This window comes from Acinonyx jubatus, chromosome C1 (genome assembly GCF_027475565.1).
Source record: "Acinonyx jubatus isolate Ajub_Pintada_27869175 chromosome C1, VMU_Ajub_asm_v1.0, whole genome shotgun sequence".
Lineage (NCBI taxonomy): Eukaryota > Metazoa > Chordata > Mammalia > Carnivora > Felidae > Acinonyx > Acinonyx jubatus.
This window is the reverse complement of record NC_069381.1, coordinates 7,724,580-7,746,256: the sequence shown is the minus strand read 5'-3', so window position 1 is coordinate 7,746,256 and position 21,677 is coordinate 7,724,580. Positions and strand designations below refer to the sequence as shown.

Genomic DNA, 21,677 nt, shown 5'->3' with positions numbered 1-21,677 from the left:
GAAAGTCCTCGTAAAGCCTCCAACCTACTCCTTGACCGATGGGACAGCTCACGTCCACGGAGCGCTCACGTCCACGGAGCACTCACCGCGGGCCAGCGCTGTGTTGAGACCCTCACGTGCTTTCCTCGGCCCTCGAAACAACTCGGCTTGACGGCAGAAACGCGGAGGCTTAGGGAGGTCACCCTGCCCAAGGTCAAACTGCTAGTAAGTGGCAGATCTGGGATTCGGACCCTGGGGTGTCTGATCGCAGAGACCAGGCGGTCAGTGTGCGCTCAGCTGCCCTGAAGAATCCATTCCTTGGGCTGGAAAAGCTCCCCGCAATCTGATTTCACGCAGCGTGGGAGCGTGGGGAAAGTGGGGGGCAGGCAGGGGAAGGTTCCCAGGCTGGTAGCTAGGCCCCACCAGCAAGGCTGCCTGAGCGAGCGAGTGAGCGAGCGTGGCTCCAGCCTCGAGGCAGCAAGAAGGAAGGGGAGCTCCGGAAACAGACGTGCTTGGAAACTCACCGGGGCTCCGAGGTAACAAGAAGCTTGAACAACCTCTCTGAAGATTCCTGGCAGTGTCCCTGGGGGAGCGAGTTCATGTATTTTAAGGAAAAAAAAAAAATCATTAAAGAACTTAGGACGACGGAGAGGCCATAAACGTAAAATATCGGTGGTTCGACAGCGTATCCCTAGCAGCCCAGGAAGAGTTCATCTTGACAAGGCAGAACGCGGTCCAAGAAATAAATCATTTTGTTTTCCCCAGATGGCTCCCCCCTGATTCTTCCCGGGATGTCTGCACCAGATCTTAATTTGCCCACCTCTCTGGGACCCGTGAAGACCGTGGCTACATCTGGACAAGGAAAGGACAAAGCGTTGGCAGAATTAGAGAAGGCTGGGCCCCCGGTGGTAGCCACGGCCTCTTCTGGAAGGGGTGCCCAAGAGAACCACACCTCCACACACCCCCAAGCCCCCCTACTGTGGTTGTCAGCAACCATAACCACGATGCCAGAGGCACTTCACTTACTGGCCATAGAGAGACTCGAGAGTGAGCAGACTTGAAGGTGTTGAGGACCCCCTTGGCCCTGCCAGCTCAGATCGGATTAAAGTCCGTTGCAGCCCAAGCCCGGACCCGGCCAGCTGAGACAGAGTGTCTGAGGCTGGAGGGAGAATTTCCAAGGTCCCACCCTGGCCCCCAGCCCCCACAGTCCAGGGTGACTTCCAACAAACCACCTGACCCCCACCCCCCTCTTCTCAGCTGGGAGACAGGGAGGGTGACATTGAGCGCCGGCTCTGGGGCGTCCTAAGGGTTAACTAATTAATGGTTGGAAAGTGCTTTGAAAAAATAAAGTGCTGGATAATGGGAAGGGCAATTATGTTGGGAGAAACTCCTAATTTGGCTGGAATTGATGTTAATGATAAAGTATCTGAAACATGTAGCAAGCAAGCGTGATTGTATTTTATATGACAGAGAGAGACACTCACACGCAGGGGACATGGAGAGCAGTTAATTTGGTTAAATAAAGTGAAAGATAAAAGGAACGCGGACGCCACGGAACTCGCTGTTTATCTGGACTTGGTGTAACACTTTGGAATTGGAGCGGGCCCTTTGGCTCTTATTTATTTGTTTGTGATTGACATGAATGGGGAAGTGCCAGGTTTATGGCTCAAAAAGAGGCCGTGGAGAGCAGGCTCTGATCAGGAGGCCTCTGAACAGGTGCCCGCTGCGTTCCCAGGAAGGAGCCAAGGTCTCCGAGAGAGAGTCAGGGTGGGTGAGGATGTCCCCACTGCACCCCAGCCTGGAGGCAGAAGCTTTGCCCACCTGAGCTGGGGGTACTGGGAGGACCACCAGTATAGCTCTCTCACCTTCCAGAGAGAGAGAATCTGAGCCCCCCAAAGGAACCAACGTTTAGGAGCACTTGTCTGCCAGGCCCTGTGCTAAGATGCTATGGTTCCATCTAATCCTCAAAGCAATCCTGGGGTGGGTACCACTTTCCTCCCCAGCTTACTAACAGAGGACGAAACGAAAGCTAAGAGAGGTAAAGCAATGTGTTCAAGGTCACACAGCCAGGAAGGGGTAGAGCAGGGAGTAGGGCTCAGGCAGCCTGACTCTGGGAGTAAAACCCCATGATGGTGACTTTTGGACCATCAATATCGAGCGCTCTTGACATTCACAGCTCTGCTCTCCTTGACTAGTTCTGCTGAAGCAGGGAACCAGGACAAGGAAGTGGGGAGAGTTTTACACCTGTCCAGTGAGGACTGAGTGCCGGGCCTGCCGGCCTGGGATCCTCTTGGGAGGGTTTAAGCCATAGCTTTGTGCCTGAGAGGAGAGCATGAGATTGCCCCGGGGAAGAGCGGGAGCCTTGGTTTCTGGAAGGTCTGTGAGGTCCCCGCAGGTCCAGATTAGTATTCAGTATTTATAATATTTCCATAATGGTAAAACAAAAGAAAACAAGCAGAGAGAATGCATTTTTAATCACCAATCATTTCTCTTTGTTTGTTGTGAATGAACAGCGAGGTGAAATAGTATTTCATAATCACCCCATTCGAATTTTCCTCCCCTCAAAGCACCGAGAAATCTCTAAATAAAATAAATAAACAGCCAAGACCTTAAAATAAATTCCAGAGGGCAGAGTGCTACGTGTGGGTTATCACAGCTGTGAGGAGACAGGGGCTGGGAGGTGGGGAAGGGAGGACAAAGGGACAGGGGCCTTGTCAGTTACCTGGAATCAGACACCCAGCTCTAGGGGACCCACAGCAGGGTAAGAGAAGCAGAGCAATGGTTTGAAGACCCGGGTGGAGCAAAAGCAGACTCTCCACCCTTCATTTCCTCTTCTTTATTCTTCCGGAATTTTCTGCTCTTCATCCTTTCACTGTACACCGAGGGAACTCCTGTCCCTTGCCCCCTTGGAGCTTCACAAGCTCCCTCTCAAAAAGCTACCCATCCAGAGAATCTTCTCGGTAGAGCGCCTGCCTGTTCTCTGGACTAGTCTAACCCTCTCAAGTGATAGAGGAAGAAACCGTAGCAAAAAGAGAATGGAAGGTACATATTCAAGGCCCCGACCCCCCAGCAAGCTAGTGACAGAGTTGGACCTGGAACTCTGGGGGGCTTGACTCTGCCAGGTCACCCCTCATCTATCTGCACTTATCTGCAGGTATCTTTGAGAAACCTCCTACGCCACTGAGTTTTCTCCATGGGCTGTTCCTGGTATTTCGCTTTGTACATCTCAGCTTCCCCAGACACTCAGGTTCTAGCAAGGGTCTTGGTACATGGGGCACTCACCAGATGTTTGTTAGTTATATGGATGGATGGTGAGTGGATGGATGGATGGATGAATAGAGGCTAAAGCTGATTTGATTCCTTCATTGGCCATTAGCTATCACCAGATAGATAAATAAGCCATTCAGGGAAGTTTAGTTAACATCTGAGGTCCTAATGCCTTGAAATTATGTCTCCAACAATCTCCTGAAGGACCCCAGAAAAAAAAATCACCTTATAGCAAATCAAACCCCTTCCAGGTAGAAATTTGAGGCAGAGCTCTGGGGCCAAGTGTGCCCTATTTTCAAGTGAGTCATGTGGTGGTAAACAGCACTGGCCTGGGGTCAGGGGACCTGAGCTCTGCTCCCACTCTGCCACTAACTAGTGCATGGTCATAGGTGATAAAGTGGCTTCCTCTCTCTGGGCCTCAGTTGCCTACTCTGAAAATGTTCTCTATTAAATATTCTAGGCTCAGAGTCAGGCCCCTTCACTGCAGAGAATTCAGCCAGAACGCGGAAGAACTCTACCTCCGGAGCTCCTATTTTGAGGTCTGGGCAGCCCCTCTCCCGCTGTTTTTGGCCCCCCACATGTTTAGGAACACCATTTAGCCCTCCCCAGCCTTTCCCCTGTTTGGGCAGTTGGAATGGGGATAGCTCAAAGCATCAGGATATTCTCAAAGCCAGGCTGTTCTGGCCACAGCCAAGGCCCACACTCCCTCTGAATCCTATTGAAAAAATAATAAAAAGGTAATTACTTTGTCATTACTGAACACTGGTTTGTCTTTTTTTTTTTTCTTAAGCCATGACCATAAATAACCAGCCCATTACCCTTCAGAGTGGACACACATATTCATACAGGACCTGCCTCCTTCTAAATGCTGGTTCTCCCCTCCAGGCCACCACACCCTGGTATATACCACACATTCACACACACGTGTGCATCAGACACGGGGACGCTGCTCCTTCGGCTGACATTTCCTAAGCATTTTGCCAGATTCTGGGAATAATAATAATCATTATTATGTGTGAATCCAGGCTAAGTGTTTTGTATGAATTATCTTGATGAATCCTTCTGACAGTGCTGTGGGGCAGATACTGATTTTGTTGCCATTTTACAGATGGGTAGTGTAAGCTGAGGGAGGTTGGGAAACCTGCCCAAGGTCAAACTGCTAGTATGTAGTAAGCTGGTAAGTAGCAGAGGTAGGATGGGAACCCATGTTACCCGGTTGGGAAATCCACGCTCCAATACACCCATTATTTAAACATAGACTTAAAAATCGCGCACACACATACACACACACACGCAGTCTGCTGGGAGAAGATAATTGTAATACGGGGTGATAAATACGGTGACAGAGGAAACAAGGGGGCTGTGGGATGCCCAGCTAGAGGCATCCAAGCCAATTTGGGGCAGGGGGACATCAAGGAAGGCTCCTCGGAAGAGGTGATACCTGCTTTGGTCTTTTTTTTTTTTTTTTTTTTTTTTAATGGTTATTTATTTTTGAGACCGAGAGACACAGAGCATGAGCAGGGGAAGGGCAGAGAGAGAGGGAGACACAGCATCCGAAGCAGGCTCCAGGCTCTGAGCTGTCAGCCCAGAGCCCCATGGCAGGCTTGAACTCAAAAACCGCGAGATCGTGACCTGAGCTGACGACAGACACTCAACCGACTGAGCCACCCAGGGCCCCCTGCTTCGGTCTTAATGGGCGAGTGGGAGGAGGACAAGTGAAGAAAGGGAAGAGAGGCCTGGGCAAAGGCCTGGCGGATCTCTAGGCAGCTCCCTGCGGCTGGAGGAGAGGGTGTACAGGCGCACGACAGAGAGAATGTTGACAGGTGAGGCTGGAGAGGCGGGCGGGCCATCGCTCACATCCGGGCCAGGCTGGCACAGCGGGGCAGCCCTCCCCCACCCACATTCAGCTACCTGGCACTCCTGTCCGTGTGACACAAGTGCACCTCATCAGCAAAACAGCTCTTTCCTGCCTCCCCGGCCAGCCCCACCCTCCGTGAGACAACGTGCCATGGGCGGCGGCTGGCAGGTGCCAGTCGGGAGAAAGCATGGCTACTTCCGGAGTCTTAGGACAGGTTCCTTTTGCGGTGGCCCGGCCGCGCCAACCTCAGGCAGGACTGCATCCCAGGGCTGAGGCAGCCCTACCATGACCGGTCCATTTCGCGTCTACCCTCAGAGGTCTGTGCTGACTTGAGATCTGGGCCAGGTGGGCAGAACCGGGGTGGGGGGGGGGGCGGTTGGGCACACTGTGATAAGGTTGTACTCGCTGTGTGGCAGGAGCCACAAGGCCGCGGGAACGTGGCTTTTGCTCTGAGGACAGGTGGTCCCTTCCAGTTCTCCATCACTTGGTTTCCCTTGCTCACCAGAGCCCCAGTGCCAGGCCTGCCCCTCCCTGGCAGGCAGGGGAGGGGTCAGGTGTTGCCCGTGGATCTTTGGGTAAGAGGTGACGTCAGCAGTCAGCCCTGCCCTTCACCTGGCTTTACTTTTCTGCATTCAGGTGTCTGTTGAGCACAGTCTTCCCGTGTGCAAACAGAGCACAGCCGTACCTCCGTGACCAAACCCTCCTTTAAAGGGACGTGTAGCCCCACACAGGTGGACACACTCAGGTGCACCCTCTCCCGTCGCAGATAAAACCAACCATACCCCTCAGTGCCAGGCACGAAAGACACTCCTATCCACACACACATCCTCAACTCGCCCAGGCAGCCCGCTGGGGCGGGCCCCCAAAGAGGTACCCAGTGGGTTTCCTTTCAATTCATTCTTCTAATCGTTTAATCCAATGCACACCCAAATACACGACTCTCTGCTCGTGGGTGTTTTTAAAAAAATCTTCCGCATTATATTTATATTTGTATTTCTCTGGGTTTCCTGAACTGTTAACATGGAGTGTGAATTACCCTTTTTTTTTGCCCCCCGAAATTTAAAGCTATTTTTTTTTTTTAAGTTAGATGGTTCAGAGGATTTTAAAACTGGAAGGGGTCATAGAGATGAGAGCCCCTGGAGCTGGAGAATATTTCCTAAAAGGGAAAAAATTAGTCACCTGCAACTCTTCTCGTTACCAGGCAGGGGTAAACATAAATCCTCAAAAAAAGTGAGTTAATTAGAACACACTAGAAAGGAGAAGCCTGAACGGGAGCTGCGTGAGAGAGCCCGGGCGGGGAAAGAAAAGCAGGTACGATGTGTGGATCTTGAGCTCGGAAAACAGATCGTATTTATGGCACAGAAATCCCGAAGGCTCCTCTGTCAAGAGAGGTTTCTGGAAGGTGTGGGCGCAGAGAGGTAGGAGGAAGACAGAGCTCATCTCGGTGGAGGCTGCAAGACTGAGATAGACCCCACCCCTCCACCCCCAACAGTTGAGCAGATGCCCGAGAAGCCTGGGCTCAGGTAGACAGTCTGCAAAAGAGCTACGCTTCGGGAAGCTGCCCTCTGCTCATCCCTGCCCGAGGCTATGGGTCTGAACAAGGCCGCTCAAACCTTGAAACAGCCCCTGCTTGTGGCCAGCGTGGTTCTAATAAGGATTCATTACTAGAATCACAGACTCTGTCACCCGTTAAATGAACAGGGGTTAAAAAAAAGAGAGACAGAGAATACCAGAGGTTGGACATCTCAGGCAGAGAATGCTGCCAGTGGGAGAGCAAACCCACCCAGCCTCCCCCGGGGCCGAGGGGCATTTGGCAACAGGAACAAAAAGCTTTGAAATGTGCGTACTTTGTTTATTCAACAATGCCACTTTAAGGACGGCGCGCGATTATTTCTGGACCAGGATATTCATCGGAGTTATTTATACTAATGGAAAAGTGTTGGAAATGAGTCTGATGTCCAAAATTTCCAAGAGTCAGGGAATGGGTAAGCAGATGGTGAGCAGCTCTACAATACAGCCATCAAAAATCCTGTTGGGGAAGAATAGTCAGTGACATTAGAAAATGTTTGTGCTGCGTGTATGTGGCGGGCTAAAAAACCAACCACCACCGGTGTGTATTCAGCGTGATTCTGATGGTCTAAAAGAAGACAGAGTGAAAAAAAGCATAACAGACAAAGCAACAAGAAAACCTAGACTGGCAGGAAGTACACAGGAACATCAAGGGCGATCATTCATGGACGGTGGGGTTACCGATGATGTACATTTTCTTCTTCCTGTTTGTCGGTATTTTCTGAATTTTCTACGATAAACATGTATTATGTGCAAAGTCGGAAACAAATAATCGGGTACTTTGCAAAACGAACGAGGAAAACGGGCGGTGGAAGGATTTGTCAAGTTCATCAAACTTGGATGGGATTCAGGAACCAAGCTTAGCTTTGGGGAAAAAACCCCTCTCCCACTCTCCCTTCCCAGGACTCCCAGGAGAGACACTCGTAAATAAAAGAAATGCACTCAGCTTTTTTTTTTATTTTTAATTACAGCTTGCCCAGTAATCACCATAATCACTTATCTTGGGCATTTGTTTAATTATTCAGTTACTAAGCATCTATTGAGCACCCACTGTGCTGGTAGCACCAGGCTAGGCCCAGTGACCCCGAGAAACAGACCTCGCCCAAGGAAAATCTCAAAACCAGGAGCAGCTTAGGAAAACAGGAGACAAAGCACCTAGTCTGTAATTCTTTCATTTAGAAATAGTCCTTCTTTGTCAACATTTATTGAGTGTCTACCGTGTACAAAGTCTGGTGCTCGGCCCTGCGATCTCTTTGGTTCCTTTTTTGTCTTTTCCTAGATTCGGGTAAGACTTCCAGTTGAAGGACGCATCTGTTCTACTTCCTCTCTCCTCTCCCAGCACACTCGCGTTCGAGTTTCGTCTCGTGATGAGCTCAGAGTAAAGGTAAAATATGCTTGTTGCTCTGGACTAAGTCGGGGACTGAGGCTTTTGTCACCTCCCGGCCCAAGCAGCTCGTCCTGACGGAGAAAAGCATTGGCTCTGGAGTCAGACAGCCCAGTTCAGCTTTGGGAAAGTTATTCTCTGTGCATTGCTGTCCTCATCTGTATGATGGGTACGTTAGGTATACCCCCCTCGTTACCGTTGTGGTGAGGATCTAATAAGACGATACGAGTGCTTAGCATGGTGCCTGGCGCATAACAGCCACTCAGCAAATAATAGCGATTGACGTATGATTAGGTGTCGCTTTCCGTCACCGCGGAGGACCCGAAACCAAAAAACTGTGACCGGGAAACTGAGCTGTGATTCCTTTCAAGTCTTTCCCAATTACACAAACTGAGACAGACGCATTTATTTGTTCAACAATCAGTCATCAGGAGCCTCCTGGGTGCCAGGCCCCGTGTTTGGCACCTCGGCCTTCTGCAACCAAGATGCAGAGCCCCCACTCAGGAAGCTCAGGGTCCAGTGGGGAAGGTGGTGAGGACAGGGGGAGGGGGCTCATCTCTGGAGATTCAGAAGTAGAAGAGGCTCTCAGTGGAGGCAGGGGGCCAGATGGATGACCTCAACAGGGGCCTTAGCCGACCGTCCTTCCCCTCCTGCCTACGAAGGGCCATAGTTGGGGCATAGTTTGCCAGAACTATCTATTTCCCCACTGCCGACCCCTGGCCTAATGCCAGGGAGTGGGAAATTCTGCGAAGCCCCTGTGTCAAGCAGGCAACTCCTGGCAGCTCCTGGGTTGTACCAGCCCCTCCTCTTTCCCCCATACTTTGTCCTGGGAACTTTGTAGTTATCTTCCTAAAGCACAGGCCCCTCAAGGACAGGGACCATGTAGGCTTCTCTTGATTCAGTGCCTGCCTCACAGAGAGCGAAGGCCTGCTATGTGCCAGGCACTGTTCGAGGGACGCAGAACAAAGTCCCTGTCTCCAAAGAGCTCCCATTCTAGCAGGGGCAACTGGACAGGAAATACGAAAACAAATGAATAAGCAAAATCAGTGTAAACACTCCAACAGGGTAAAAGTGAGAGAGAAAGCTGGAGAACTACTTTAGGGAGAAAGCCTCCCTGAGGAGGTGACATATGAGCAGAGATCTGAGTGATGCCAAGGAAGCAAGCGCAACAAAGGGCCATCCAGGCAGAGGGAACCAGTGCAAAGGCCCTGAGGTAGGGACAAGCTTAGCATTTTCCAGAAGCTGGTGTGTCAGGGTAATGTGACTGACAGGGGTCGGGTATTTTATTTTAGGAAAAGCTCAGAAAATGCTAAAAGAAGCAGATGAGGAAAAAAGCATGTGATCTGTCTCTGCAAAGGGCTTGAGGGGTGGGGAATGAAGCACCCAGAGACAGCTTGCGAGATCAGGGGCTACTTTTCGGGTGTGGCGTTCTCTCTCAGCCCCTTGCTTTGTTTTAAAAAAGAAAAATCGCTTTTTCTGAGTTGGAGGAGGGGTCCTCCTCCCTCCCTTGCCAGTTTCCAGCTCCTCCCTCCCCAGATGAGGTTCCTTCAGAGGAGGTAGAAAGACTCCCTGGAGGATGAGAGAATTGCAAAGTATCTGAGAAAAAAACACGGAGGGAAGAATAAATGTCTTAATAAAAGTTCGTGGCTTGAGAGGTGGCTGTTGGGAGGGGTGAACCTTCTAGTGAGAAAGCGAGAAGGAGAAAACCAGTGAGTTTCTCGGCAGCTCCTCAGAGGCAGGGCCTGGCTGGTTCACCTGTCTTCCCTGGCAAGGACCTGCTTACTTTTCGCTGGGGCTCCACAGAGGCCTGCCGAATGAACACGAGCGAGCGAGCAGGACTCCTCCAGTGCATTCTGGAGGAAGAAAGGACAGAGGCAAAGAAGGGAGAGAGGGCAGGAAGAAATGAGAAGTGGAAGGAGCACTGGATGTCCCAAGGAGCAATGACAATTACTGGCATTTATCGATCACTAGCTTGGCTCAGGCACTTTTCCTGCATTAACTCATTTTCGCCTCTCAACAAGCCCAGGCAGTAGTACGTTTTTATTATCCCCATTTTACTGTTGAGGAAACTGAGGCACAGAGGGGTCAAAATGCCTTACCAAGATCACCTTGCTGGGGAGTGACTGGGGTCTGACCACCAAACACAAGCTGTCACCCACTTCTTTATACGGCCCCAGGAGTGGAATTAGCCTCGAATCAGTAGCGAGAAAACCTGCCTCGCCACTTCTCAGGTCACTACCCTCACTGTGCCTCAGTTTCTCCTTCTGCACAGTGGCAGGATAGGGCTTGAGCTCTTTGGGGCTGTGTGCTCTGCTGAGTCACCAGGCACAGGGTCTTAGGCGAGGCAGGCCAGCAGCCAGTTCCTGGAACTGAGGACTGATTTGATGGTGTGGGGTGGCAATGGGTCAGTGGTCCACGGGAACTGTCAGGGTGTTGCTGCTTCCTATTAATTACGGGGGTAAAGAGGGGAGAAGACGAAATGAACCTGAGAAGTGTGTCTCACTCCTAAATCTGGCCTTCTGGTGTGGACTAATCCCAAACATGGGATTCTCAGACCCATTCCAGGTGGTAAGGAGACAAGGTCTATTTTTGAGGTTGTTTTTTTTTTTTTTTTTTTTTCTCAGCCAATTTAAAAGAAGTAGAGATCACTCAGCAACTAAGGGATATGGGGATGGTTGGGCCTCCTCTCCCAAATCTGGAGGCTTTATTAGGGGACAGGGCCAATCCTGGCCACTCACGGCCAGAGGACCATGGAGTCCCTAGTCTCTATCCATTAACCAATTAATTTCAAGCTTAAAGCAGGGCATGGAACGCATCCCAGCAGATATCTGTCTTGGGTAATTACCATCCAGGGCTTCTGGTTACTTCCAGTCCTGAGAAGCTTTGCCGAAACCTTGCAGATTAGGCCCCAAAGTCTACCTACCAGCCTGCAATAACATTTACCAGCCTGCGGTATTTCCTCTTAGTTTAATGCATTCTGTTGAGCACGTCTCCAAACTGTGGGTCATACTTTGAATTTGTATTCATTTATTCGACAAATCATTTAGCTATTTCGTTTACTATTGTGGTCAATTTTTCACTTCTCTCTCAGTCTGAGTGTTTATCCATTTCTTTCACGTCTGACGTTATTTCCATCATGCTGTTGTTAAGAAGAAAAAACAGGTACAATGACTCACTGCCTCATCGGACAGGGGTGGCCTGATGGAGAAAGGCAGGACCATGGGGCCAGGACTGTAGCTGACCTCCAAGCTCAGCCCAGTATGGCCACCTCAGACCAACTGGGAGGTGGGCAGCAGGGGCAAAGGGAGAAAAGGGGGTGGCTTCTCTGGTGGAATAGGAAGGTCTCCTCCCCTCAAAGAGGCCCTCCTGTCACCTGAGAGAGGTAAATTAGCTCTCCCCAAACACGTTATCCTATTTCCTTGCATTATTTTCTTCATGGGTCCTTTCACTCTCTGAAATATTATTCATTTGTTTTAATGTTCATTACCTTCACCGCACCCCCCCCCCCCCAGTCCCAGTCAAGTTCATTCTTCATGGTCTATCTTGCTCACTTAAGGATTTATTTCCTGCACAATGGGCTGAATGAAGAACTCCCTTGCAAAGAATAAGTGCAAAGCAGATATCAAACAGTGAGAACATCACGTTCCTTTGGGTTCGGCAATTCTAACATTCCAACTTGTAGAAAAGAGCTAGTTCTTCAGTGGGAAAGTGAGAAGCAAGACTGGCTCTCGGGGGATCGGAACAGGTGAAAGCAACCCACTCCTGTCCCTCCTCTCTTGTCCCCCAGCCTCAGCTCCACTCAACTGGGTTGGGGGGGGGGGCGGTGCGGGTAGAAAGCTTCTCCAGCCGCAAAAGAGAGCCGTGCGCTCAGATGCTCCTCCGCAGGCCGCGTCTAGCTGCGCTCACAAGCCGAGCTCAGCCCGGGCGGTGGGTGGGAAGAAACAGGGAGGGGAAGGTCTGGGGGTGTGAGGGTGGAGCGGAGCCCGGCCCTGCGATCCGGCCCGGGTTTTGCATGCCACCCACTCGCCCGCTCGGCCGCGGAGAATTCCATAATCACAGCGGGCGAGAGCGGAGACTGGGAGCGAAAAATCCGGGATCCGGCAACTTTGGGCAGCGCATGCGCGCCCGCGGCGCTCCATCCCAAACACACACACATTTTTCCCCCGGACTTGGAAAGTCACCCAAAGCCGCCCCAAGTGCAGGTAAGAGACTCGGCGCTCCCTCCGCCGCGGCTCCCCCACGCCCCTCAGCTCTGGGGGCCTCCCGGGGTGCTTCCCCGCCTCGCCCCCTGTCCCGGTGCAGCCCCCCACCCCCGAGGCTGCCGCTTGCAGCAGGGAGCGGGCGAGCGAGCAAGCGAGCCAGCCAGCCAGCCAGCCTGCCTGCGCGCGGCGGCTGCCACCCAACTCCGGCAGTGCGGGAGGCAGGGGGCACGGAGGGCTGGCATCCGGGCGCGGGGCGGCGCGTCGCCCGCCGCGGCCAGGGGAATGCCCAGCGCGCGGCTCCGGGGGAGGGGAGGGCTGCTGCTCCTGGGGGTCACTTACTCCAGCTGAGGGGGCGGCGGGGTAGGGGAGAAGAGGGGGAGGTGCCAGGCGTGAGTGCAGGACTTTACAAATAGGGTGGGGGCGTCCCCCGCGCTGCAGGCTCGGGGCGGGGGGGGCAGGTGCTCGCCAGTACCGGGTAATCACTCCTTCCCCCTGCGTCCCCCCCCCCCCCCCCCGGCTGCAGGGGTTCGTGCGCTCGCCAGGGCAGAGAAGGAGGCAGGGGTGAGGGGTGCCTGGGGTGACTTTGCAAGACTTTGCCCAGGGGAAGGGGTGGGTGGGGAACCCCTCCAGCCGACTCTTGTGCCCCAATACCAGGGTGTAGGTGTTACCGGCAGAGGTAGGCAGTGTTCACTTAGGCGCGGGGTGCCAAGGGGTGCCTCCGGGTGGGAAAACGAAGGCAATGGGTTGCTTGGCTGGGGGGAGCGGCGCCCCCTTTTTCATTTGTGCCTGGGAAGTTTGTCTCAAGTGCGCTGCTTCGGGCGCGGCAAGTGGCGCTCCTCACTCCCCCCACCCCCACCCCAGCGTCCCCGGGCGCAGGACTGGCAGCGCTGGGCACAGGGAACCGGGGCACCGGCTTAGGGCCATGCGGCTGTCCGCCGGCGGCCGCCTGGGTCCGGGGAAAAGTTCCGGGGACTTGCCGCGGTTGTTGTGTGCGCCGGGAGAGAAGTTGCGCCCGGGGATGTGGGACGTTGGGCTGGCGGGCCGGCAGGCGGGTGGAGCGGTGCGCTCCCAGGGGGCTTGGCCGCGGTGGGCGAGGGTCTGGCGGGGTCTGTGCCCCCAGGGTGGGCTGAGGGTGACCTCGGGGCTTAGCAGTTGGGGAAAAGAAAACCCTAAATCTAGGGACGCACGGCTGAAAGAGGCACGAGTTGGAGGACAGAGAAGAGTAGCTCGTTAGGGGAGCAGGAGGGCACCAAAGGGGAGAGGGCCGGACCACCCGGTCACTTGGGGTCGACCTTCAGGGCAAAGGAGCGCGTGGTGGCTGGCAGAGGAGTGTCGCGAAGCGGGGCTCCAGGGGGCGCGCGGGAATGGGGTATATCGGGTCGGACAGACTGTCAGGGAGCTCCCGGGGCAGGGGGCCGAGTCGTGCGCCCGGGGTGAGCCGGCCGGGCGGAGCGGCGGCCGGTTTATTTTTACTCGGTGGCATTTGCAGAATGTGCAGCTGATGGCCGTCGGCCGCCAGGAAGTTTTGCTTTCTGTTCTTTCTCTCTTTCCGAAGCCAGCGCGGCCGGGAGCGGGCGGGCCGGGGAGCCGGGCCTGGGAGGGGAGGGGGCGGCCGCTCGGGTGGCAAGGTGCGGGCAAGGGGCGCGCTGGGGCGGCGGGCGGGGGCTGGCGGGCAAGGGTGGCGAGCGGCGCTGGGTCTCTGCGGAGCATTTGGGCGAATGTCTGTCCCCAGCGTTGGGAGCTTCTCGGCGAGGGGAACAGGTGTATGCGCCGTCAATCACAGCGGGAGGGACACTTTGGGGGCGTAGATTAAGATAATAATAATAGATTTTTCTCTAGGGGGTGGGCGCAGATTCTTCTTCCAAGTCGTTCCCGACCCAGGTCCGAAGTTGGGGGCGGAGAAGAGTGCCGAGGGAGGCAGGGGGCTGCTTCTCCCTCTCCACAAGTTCTTCCGGACCCAGCCTCAGCTTGAGAAGCGGGCCCTGGGTGCGGCGAGGACCTCCTTCCAGTCACGCTGGGGAGGGTGCGGGTGCGTGTGCGGGTGCGTATGATTTGTCCACCAGGGAAGCAGCGAAAACACCCCTCCAACAAGCCTGGAGCTCCCCCAAACCCAGCTGGATCGAGGGGGGTTGTTCGTCGCTGCCCCGGCGGAGTCTGGGGGCACGACCTCCAGACTGTGTGGTTGTCCCGCCAACACCCGGTAGACTCAAAGAGATGAGGGCGGCGAGGGGAGAAAGGCCAGGGTAGTCGCGGAGCAAAGTTGGGAAATTTAGGGCGTCTCTAAGCTGGTACAAGCGCGCGGTAAGAGCGCGCGAGGGGACTGGAAAACAGATCGCCGGGTAAATTGGTGCCCCCCCCTCCCCGCGGCGCGCGCGCGCGCGCGCACACACACACACACACACACACACACACACACACACACGAACACCACACACACGTCGCCGTCCTAAAGGGAGCTGTCCGGGCTGAGCAGGAGCAGCTGCGCCGGGCGTGGTGAGGGGGGTAGTTGGTCCCCGGGGGCTGCGCCCGGGCTGCGCTCCACGTGCCCAGAGGGGGCGCTGGGCCGTTCGGCGCCCGAGCGCAAAGCTCCGGGTTTGCGCCTCGGAGGCGGCCAGGAGGTGCGTCCCGGGCCATCTCCGGCTACTCGCGCTGCCTCCCCCGACGCCAGTGGCTTTCCCACTTCCTAAACTTCGGCTTTGTGGTTTGCTCCTCACTGGAGCTCTCAGACCCTCTGCAGGGCAGGGTGGGGAACTTTTCCCTTCCCGGCGGCCGCCACCGTCTCTCTCTCCGGAATCCCGCGAGCTAGAGAGATTGCCCCCCGCCCCCATCGTGTTAGCCACCTTAGAGGCGGTTAACGAGAGTTTATGGGGAATATTGTTGAACTTCAGTAATCAGGTTTCCAGCGATCTTATGCCTCCTGTTTAATTTATTAGACTAGTTATTTATTCTGTTGATGATAATCTGTTGCTGGTTTCTATGGAGATGTTAAACTGATCTCTTTCAGAAATCAAACTCCATATGCACTAAAACGTTTAAAGGGGCAGTGCCTCTCTCTCTCTCTCTCTCTCTCACTCTCTCCCCCTCTCTTTTTGATTTTTGTTTTTAGACTTTGCACCTTGCAGACACTTCGAGTCTTTCCCTGAGTCTCAGTGCTTTTTATTTCCTTCTTACGAAGGAGAGGAGCCGGGAGACTCGCGCTTTGTGGCAAGTACAGCTTATTATGGCTAGAAGAGAGCGAAGGCTTTGATGCCTAAGTTGCATCATCATTTAAAACAGATCATTTCACCGCCCCCCCTTCCCCATCTTATAAGAGCAAAATTCTTTCAAGATCAAAGAGTCCAATCTAAAAAAACACACACACACAAAAACAACTATTGTTAAAAAAAATAGAAAGTCAAATGTAAACCTCTCCTTTATATCTGTTCCCCTGTGTTTAAAGAATTTTTTTAGAGAAAAAAACAAAACTTGTAGCTCAGCTAATTTTTCATACTTATTAATAGTTTATCTGCCCCCCCCCCTTTTAATTTAAAAAGAAGTTCAAAGTTAGATTTCTCTGCCTGTGGGGGTTGAGGTATATTTGCTTCTCTTTTAGATCCTGACCATCTGTTTTTGGAAAATTAGCCTCTGGGAAGAGGGGGAAAGTTTTTACTCAAACTTAATGGAGTACTTAAAAAAAATTTTTTTTAATACCCAAATATTTTGCAGTCCTAATTTCTCCACTTTTGGGGGGAATATCAGTAACCTCTGTCTTGTGTATGAGAGCACATCAACTTTTTCTCTTTTTCTCCTCCTCTCCTCAGGTATTTTTCTGTAGACTTTGGGGGGTGGGGAGGAGGGTACAGTGAATTAAGAAAGTAAGGCAGAAAAAAATTATCTTGGTTTGTGACACTCTGAAAAATTGCAAACCTACTCTGAACTCAGATATTTATCACGCTGACAGATATGATACAAAGCGATTGCATTTCCTAATGATCCTCTGGGACTAAGTTGTAGGTAAAACCATTTAATGCATTTTTAATTTTAAAGTAAGGCCTGGGTTCCATTTTCTTGGAGGTGGGGGGAGTGGATGTCCCTCTCTAGAGCTGATGCTTTCTGAGTATACTGTTTGGCTTTTGCAAGTAGAATCCCCCACCTCCACCCCTTCCCATTTCCATTTACTTTGGGGAGGGGTGAGCCACACACAGGGCATTTGGCTTTCATAAATAAATTTATATCTGGCCAGAAGGTCCAAAACTAAATAAGAGCACACTTAGAAAAAAAAAGAGAGAGAAGAAAAAACAAACCTCAGACTCCACCCCTGCTATAGGAAATAAAACAGAGGCTATACTTGACTTTTTCCCCCCTCTCATGCCATCCTGGTTCTCTTTTACATTATTTTCTTTTGGAAGGGGGTGGAGTGGTTGTTGCTTCTCAGCTCAGAGGAGAGAGGAGCCATTCTTGCTATTTCCCCCTTTGCTATATTTTAAAAATTTGTTTGATTTGGATTGCAAACAGAACAGGCTACCGGGAGAAAAGAGCACACTGTGGCTTTAAACTCAGGAGTTTGCATATTCTCCTTGTATCTTTCCCCTTTGCTAATTATTGTGTTGTTTTCAGAGCAAATATGTCATATCCATGGCGACCGGGCAGGTTTATTGTCTTTCTGAAGCAATAGCTCACATAAGTAATTAATGACTTTCTTTTTTTTCCTCTGGCTTAGGTTAAACAGATCATTCAAGGAAAGTCATATCTCTCTCTTCTCTCTTCTCTCTCTCTCTCTCTTTTTTTTTTTTTTTAGCCCAGTGACATAAGAACATGAGTTAGAACAAGAAAATACTTTAACCAAGAAGTCAACAGCTTATTTTCCCCCATTTCTTTTAAAAGCTGAAGTGTCAGCTTTCAGACATATGAGGCTGTCATTCTGTCAGCCGTGAGCAGTGCAGTTGGAAATCCATTTGAAGGTTGTGCGGAAGGCGAAGTGTTGGCATGGGGGGGAGTAACCTGAAGGAATTTGCTTTGGAGGTAGGGGGGAAGCACTCCAAAATGAGTATTTCTCCTGTATTTAGCAGAATTTAATTAAATTGTTTACAGGAAAGAATTAATGAGTTGGTAGTAATGTGTGTCCCCCCCCCCCCTTCTTTTTCCCAGTCTAGTTAATTGGAAAGACAAAGTTTTTCTTTTTTGATTCACCTTGAGCTTCAGCTTTCTCCAGCCTTTGTCTCAAGTGTTTTTTCCTGGAAAAGTACCTTTTGGAATCCCCTCTGGTTTAATATTTCCAGAATTATAGCAAAGGGGTTGTTTTTTCCCTTAGCCGTACAACCTAAAGCTGATTTCTGCTTCTCAGGAATCCACTGTGATGATTGACGATGACCTGGATTTTTTTTTTCACTTATTTTTGAAGGGGATGGCTCTGTGAGGATGTAAAATTATACAACCAGCGTATCTCTCTTCTGTATTAAGTGACAGTGTTGGGGAAGGTGTAAGAAATGTTTTCCTTTTTTTTTTTTTAAATCACCATTTATGTTCCTCCCTTTTCAAGTGGACTTTTTGCTAATAAGAAGTCTTAGGATGTCATTCCTTAACTTTAGAAAGATACTAGATGTCCAACTGATACTCTCTTTTGCTCCCCCCCCCCCCCCGCCAACAGGCAGGCATTAATTAAGCACACTTATACTCTGTTCTCCATCTTTTTGAAATTCCACGTATTCCTAAGGTTTTGTGTGTGTCCTTAAAAAAGGGGAATGAGATAAAGAGAAAAGCATTTCTATTATATTTATACTCGGACACAATGAAGAAGGATATTCCCCCCCCCACACCCCTCCATTTGAAGTAAGTTAAAAAAGGCTGTGAGTCAACTGAATGAATCTTTAGGCTTTTGGCATTAAAAATAAAAATATAAAGCAGAAGAGAGATTTCTTTGGTATCTGATTTCTGAAGAGGAGAAGAGAAGGCCAGGCGAGTCTGGTGCTGAGACTCCAGCGGAGTGGTAATTGAGCCCGTAACCTCTTGATGTCTATATCAGAAAAACAGACATGAGCAGAGCGAACCGAGGAGAGGCAAACAAGCCTTGTAAAGGAGGGAGCTCAAGGGGAGATTCAGAGAGAGAGAGAGATTTAATTTATAGACATTTTAAAAACTGTAATTTCATTAGGATCTGTTCTTCCCCTTCTCTGAAGGGCAGCCCGGCAGACCGATCAGGCGGTCCTTCTGCTGGGATGCACGGAGTGGTTTGGTGGGCGCGAACTTGGGCATTCGTGGAGGCTGGCGGGCTCGTTTGCTTGTTGCCTATTTTCCAATGGCTTCCTTATTTGGGAATTAAAAAGTCCCAAATAGCGAAAAGTTCACCATGGCTTCTGGCCGCCTGGTGATCTCCCCTGTGGGTGTCGACGCCGTGCCTCAAGCGGGTCTGTCTCCTGCCTGGCCTTTGGCACCTGTGTGTCTTCAATCTGTCGCTGGGCTGCCCGTGGTTCCAGATGCAGGAAGCCACTGGGGATGGAGGTGGGGGGGTGCCCCATTTCTGCCCCCCGACTCAAGTTCACCAAGTTAAGTTGCTGTGGTGCTGAGGCCACCGTGTGGGTTGGGGGTGGGGGGGGGGGAGCTAACGCCTGTCATAAATTCTGCAAAAATTAATCAACCGTTTAAGAGCCTGCACATTAACGAGGTTGTGTGGGCAAGCCGGGCCCCTTCTACAGTTCTTCCTGCTCAAAGTCCAGCAGAGTGAGGGGTGGTCTGGAGGGTGGGGAAGAGAAGGGGGAGTTTTTTTTTTTAATCTGAATAATTGAGAACAACTAGGGAGAGGGAAGAAGAGAGAGGGGTTTATTGAATATAAATCCTCAAGTGCCCTTGTTCCATATTGTTGGAATTTTTTTTTTTTCCTTTTGGTCTGGATTTGTCCTGTGTGTCTTTGGTGGAAAAGACACGTAGAGAAAGAGAGCCAAGGAGGGGGGTGGGGAGAGAGAGGGAAGGATAGAGAAGAGAGAGAGAGAGAGAGAGAGAGAGAGAGAGACGTGTGGCTCCTTCGGAACTCATTATCATTCTTAATAAGCCTTAAGGAATAAAGAAGAGAGAGCATTGAGTGTAAATGCTGGGTAATCCTAACACTTCTCAAGGTGAGAGGAGTCTTGAGGACACAGAGAAAAGAGAGCAGAGAAGGGGGGGCATGCAGTCCTGGGGGAGGGGCAGGCCCAGGGTTTGGGAGGCTCTGCAGGAGACCTGGAGGCTGGGGTGGCGGGGGTGTGGGGGGGTGCCCATAGAAGCCCAGACCAGATGGTTGTCTGAGATGACACTGGGATCTCCAGGAGAGGGTGACTAGCTGGGATAAGGGAAGCATCTGCCTTGGGTCGGCCCTGCCTTGGGTTGCAACGGGGAGCAGGTGCCACAGGGCCTTTGCTCCCTCCTGGGCACTGTCTCCCCGGCAGGCTCAGCTCCCGTCCGCCCCCCAACTCCCCTCCACCCTGGCCTCAGGTTCCTGGAGAAAGTCTGGGGGGTGGATGGCTTGTCCCGCTCCCTTGGGCTCCCCCGCATTGTCCGCTCTGGTAAGCCGGAGGGACAGAGCGGCGGCCAGAGCTCAGCTCCGGACACTAGGTGGCTTAGAGGATCTTCGAGGTTTTTCAAGACGAGCAGCCGCTGGCTTCCTCTCTCCTCCCCGCTGGTGGCCTCTGCCGGGCCTGTCCTCTGCCGGGCCTGCGGGCAGCCCTGGCAGGCCGGCAGGAGGGTGAGTGGGCCTTGGCACAGGAGCATGGCACAGCTCCCGGGGCCAGCGCTCCCAGTGACCAGCTTCCAGGCCAGGCAAAGGGGAGGCCCAGGAGGGGGGGGGGCAGGGAGGCAGCTGGGCAGGGCCACTTGAGAGGGACAGTTGGGCAGGAGATACTGCTGAGCCCATGGTGGGGGGGGGGGGTCTCTGCTCCTTCCTCTTTTGAGTTCGTGTGCCCCCTTTGAGAATCCTCTTAATAAAAAAAGGTCTCATAAGCATAAATACTACTTATTCTTTGAGGGGTTTCAGCAGATCTTATAAACCCAGCTAAGGACCCTCTAGGGTCCCTTGCTCTGGTGGGCTTCTTTCCAATTCTCCAGGACCGTTGTGGGGAGAAGGCAAGTGAGGAGGCAAAATCTGTTCTGTCTGTTCCCATCCCTGCCTACCTCAGTACTGGGGGAGCAGAGCCAGGTCAGACTGTGACACAGCTCCCCGCCCCGTGCAGGTGGACTGGGGCCCACACTCAGATTCCCCTCTAAAGAGCCATACCTGCTCAGGTAGATGTCCTTCTACAGGACAAAGGCAGCCTTCTCCTCATCCAGAGGGGCATTCTGGAGGATTCCTAGGGTATTTGAGGAATGGTCTTAGCCAAGGTCGTGTCCAAACCATGGGTGATTTTCTCTGGAGACAGAGGAGGGACAGGAGATACAATTCAGGTTTGACTTACCATAGTCAGGTGTGTGTGTGTGTGTGTGTGTGTGTGTGTGTGTGTGTGTGTGTGTGTTTTAACTCGATGTTTCTTTTGGAAAGCAACTTCTGGGGAGCATGCAAAAAGGGGTGCGTGGGAGTTGGAGATGAAGGCTGGTGACTGAGCCGGTGTGAAACCCGGAGGGAGAGCAGGACGGGTTAATGGCGTGTGGATGCTGCTTTTCTGTTGTTTAAAAGCAGTAATGACCAGATCGCCTGCCCTGTGTGCCTTGCTGATGAGATTTACCGAAAGGAAGCCGCGCTGCCTCTCTGCTGGTCTTGGGGTGGGTAAGCGTGTGTGCGTGTGTGCGTGTGCGTGTGTGTGTGTGTGTGTGTGTGATGAGAAGAAGGGGTGGGGGAATCGGCTCTGCCAGGCTGGCACTCTTCCCCAGCACTAATTGCTGGCAGAGTACCCACGGGGGCTGTGCCAGCGTCTCCCGCTCCGCCCGCCCCCCTCGCCCCTGGGGAGCTCAGCTGTGCAGCTCGCTATGTGAGGGCCATTTCCGGGCCCACTAGGCCCGGGGGCTCCTTTGGGAATTTCAGGGAAATCTGATTCCTGAGGGGGGGGGGGGGCGACCATGGGCCAAGCCCAGCATCTTTGGTCTGGCAGGAGGGGACAGGGTGAGACTTGGGTGGTCCAGAGCTCCGCTGAGGTCTGGTTATAGGGGTCAGGAGACAGCGTTCCCGTTCCGGCTCTGCACTAAACTGCTGTGTGGTCTTGGGCAAGTCATTGGACCTCTCTGGGCCTCAGTTTCCTCTCTTATCAAATGGCCTCTGACCCTACTTCCCTCACGGGGTCGCCCTGCTGGTCGGCTGGCCTAGCAGCTCTGAAAGTTCTTTGAAATCATGAAATGTCATGGAGAATTAATCTTGGTCACAGAGTCACGTACAGCGTGCCCTCTGTGTCAGATGAGCCAGTTTCATATAATATGGTATCAGTCATTCCTGAGAGCCGTGGGCCTGAACATCGCGTGTGTGTAAGTGTGGTGCTGGGGTTGC

At 52.4% G+C, this 21,677-nt stretch overlaps 1 protein-coding gene across 4 annotated transcripts in view; it reads left to right on the top strand.

Moving 5' to 3' along the window:
• Positions 1–5,291: 5,291 nt before the first annotated feature.
• CASZ1 (castor zinc finger 1) overlaps positions 5,292–21,677 on the top strand; it is a 153,404-nt gene continuing 137,018 nt past the window's right edge. For 3 of the 4 annotated variants that reach the window (XM_053207052.1, XM_053207043.1, XM_053207034.1), the window contains exon 1: positions 12,102–12,259. The gene's annotated coding sequence lies outside the window, so the exon portion shown is untranslated. Of the gene's footprint in view, positions 5,422–12,101; positions 12,260–21,677 lie in introns of those variants that run through there. The other variant, XM_053207041.1, reaches the window with a different exon arrangement.